Raw genomic sequence first — 3,304 nt, 5'->3', positions numbered from 1 at the left:
CCCACTCAACCAAGTAAAAGTTGCACCTGAGCAAAAACTCCCTGTGACTGCCTGCTCCCACTCCCTCTGGCCTCACTGTCCTTCTCTCCGACTGCCTCTCCTAATGGTGTGCGTGTATTGACCCCAGGCTCTGGGAAGTGTGATGGCGCTAGTGTTATTGGAGGGTTTATCAGAGGAAGAGGCTGAGGGGATGCTGGGCACAACTTCAGCCTTGACCTGCACACAGCAGCGCTGCCCTTTACTGACACAATCTTGTTTTTAAACTCATCCCGTATTGTTTTCTTGCAGTGACACGTCTAGTATCTTATCTGAAGGGGAATTCTAATGGAGGAGACACCCGGACATCCTGGAAGGCTGGAAGAGAAGGGCAGATTGGTGCTAGCTGTTATCTCGGCTCCTTCCACTAGTCATATGACTTCATGGTGCTCATTACGCTCCCTCCAGTTAATGACAGACAATTGGAAAGTTTTAACTGGAGGAGGCAGTGGAAGGAAGGATGAAAACTAAACCTCTCCTGCGGAGACTGTCCAGGATGGAGCATTGCTGTAATGGGAACATCAGTCAAAGGGAAGAGAGGTGTCCCACAAGGGACACTTTCCACTAGAGAGCAAATATCCTGACCACCTGAGTCATGAGTTTTGTACAGAGTCTGTTCAGTCTGCACAAGAAACATGCTACTTACAGTAAGTACTGCAGGCTGGGAACATGCTGCTTCATTCAGCTACATAGCAAACAGAGTGGGGGAAAACACCCACTGACTAAACAGGAAAGGGGCGGGGGAATCCACTTAACCCTCTGAAGACCGCTTTACTACCTGAAGGTACTATCAACAGGTCGTTCGTGGATAGTGGACCTGCCTTGACCCTCTTTTTATACTGAATGTACTTCAGCAAAAATCATTTTATTTTGCAATGCGCCTTTTTAACCTGTTAGTCAGTGGTTGAAGCCAAGTTGGTGTCTGTGAAAGTCACGATCATGTGTTCTGCAGTTTGTGAGAAACAAATGTGGTAGCCTCCAACGCACCACCCAAAAGTCAGCTCCTTGCTACACTCACCAGAGAAGCTGACAACTTAATGAGCAGACGGGAATGATCTCATTCCTTTACCAGCCATAGCCTGGCAGGCCAGGGTAGCGGGTGTGCAGCTCCCCCCGATTTCCTCCACGGGGGACCCAGACTCCCACAAAATGCAGGAGGCACCCTCGGCCCTTGGGCAGACTCACCCGGAGTCGCTCGGCCCCCCCTCTGTCCCGCCGCCGGCCCACAGAACCAGCCCAAAACCTCCAGCGGCCACTCAGGCCAGGCTATCGCTCTTGCTGAAGGGGACAGATTAGCAGTCTAAGTAGCCTATTTTAAACACCTGCGGGCCCTTTGTGCCATGTGCTTTGCAGCAGCTGCCTGCTCCCCTCCCAGGAGTGCAGCAGGCCTTCATCACCCCCTGAGGTGCCCCAGTGCCCCCTGGGATGCTCAGAGCCAGGGAGTCTGGTACAGCTCCACCCCTTTCAGAGTCCCAGGTCGAACTGATCAGCACTGGTGTGTAACAGGAGCCTCCGCATTATGTCCTCACTGGTTCCAACTGGCTCATGCCAGAGCCTCTTAAAAGATAGTTTTCCCCAGCTCCAGGATTAGGTGAGCACATATCTAACCCCAGAGTCTCTGTGCTGGTACAGGGATGAATTTGACACCCTGAAACTACAGGTTTAAATCCCAGCAGGGGTAACTCAGCCGTTTGTCCTTCTGAAGTACATAATTTGAATTCAGCAGAGTTTATTGGAGAAGGGAGATTTCAGGAAGAAACTGGTATTAAGTACCTCACTGCTCTGCATAGATATTCAAGACCCTATACATGTTGTATACAAAAACCTTTTCCTCTTTCTCTTTGGGTAAAAATTGCCCTTACCAGTGATGTGTTACTGTATATTGCTTCCCTGGCTGCTCACGTCCACCCCAGCAGTGGCTGTATTTCAGGGGTGAAGCAACTTCCATATTTATATAGTGTGTTAATGCTTTTGAGATTTGTTGTGATGAAGGTTGCTATATTAATACCTGGTACAGCCCCCACCCATAAAATAGGGTTGCTAACTTTCTACTCACACAAAAGTAAACACCCTTGCCCTACCCCTGCCTCACCTCTTCTCCAGGGTCCTACCCCCTGCTCACTCCATCCTCCCCACCCTCACTCACTCGCTCCTTTTCACCAGCTGGCTCAGGGGCCTGGGAGGAGATGAGGGCTCTTGCTGGGGGTGCAGGCTCCAGGGTGTGGGAGGGGGGCTCCACGCTGAGGTAGTGGGTTGAGATGCAAGAGGGGGTGAGGGCTCCGGCTGGGGCTTAGGATGAGGTGTTTGGGCTGTAGGAGGGTGCTCTGGGCTGGGATTGAGGGGTTCAGAGGACAGGAGGAGGATCAAGGCTGAGGCAGGGGTTTGGAAGGGGGTGCAGGCTCTGGGCAGCGCTTACCTCACGCAGCTCTTGAAAGCGGCGGCATGTCACCGCTCTGGCTCCTACTCAGAGGTGCTGCCAGGTGGCTCTTAAAGCTGCCCCATCTGCAGGTGCCACCCCGCAGCTCCCATTGACCGTGGTTCCCCTGCCAATGGGAGCTGCAGAGCTGGTGCTTCGGGAAGGGGCAGCATGAGGCTCCCCCTGGGTGCCCTTATGCATAGGAGTCAGAGCAGGGAACATGCTGCTGCTTCAGGGAGCTGTGTCGAGCCACGGGAGGCAAGGAGCCTGCCTTAGCCCTGCTGTGCTGCTGACCAGTGCTACCAGGGTCCCTTTTTAATTGGGCTTTCCAGTGGAAAACCGGACACCTGGCAACCCTACCATGAAAAAAGGTAAAACTTTTAGTGCATGTTGTAATAGGATTGTGAGATAATGCATAAGGTCTTGCAACAGAAGGAGAAGAAAAACTAAAATTCACTATCTAAAGCCAGGGAGCACAGAGTCCAGAGATGATCATTTTCATTCCCAGAAGAAAGAAAAAGGAGGACTTGTGGCACCTTAGAGACTAACAAATTTATTTGAGCATAAGCTTTCGTGAGCTACAGCTCACTTCATCCGATGAAGTGAGCTGTAGCTCACAAAAGCTTATGCTCAAATAAATTTGTTAGTCTCTAAGGTGCCACAAGTCCTCCTTTTTCTTTTTGTGGATACAGACTAACATGGCTGCTACTCTTATTCCCAGAAGAGAAACTAAAATTGAAGGGCGAATATTGCAGCAAGTCAATACTATTACAGTTTGCCATTTTCATTTAGAAGCTGATTCATACTTAAAATCAAGGATAAATAAAAATGACAAGTTTGAATTGAAATTCC

The sequence above is a fragment of the Natator depressus genome, chromosome 7 (genome assembly GCF_965152275.1).
Source record: "Natator depressus isolate rNatDep1 chromosome 7, rNatDep2.hap1, whole genome shotgun sequence".
Lineage (NCBI taxonomy): Eukaryota > Metazoa > Chordata > Testudines > Cheloniidae > Natator > Natator depressus.
This window is presented reverse-complemented; position numbering follows the sequence as displayed.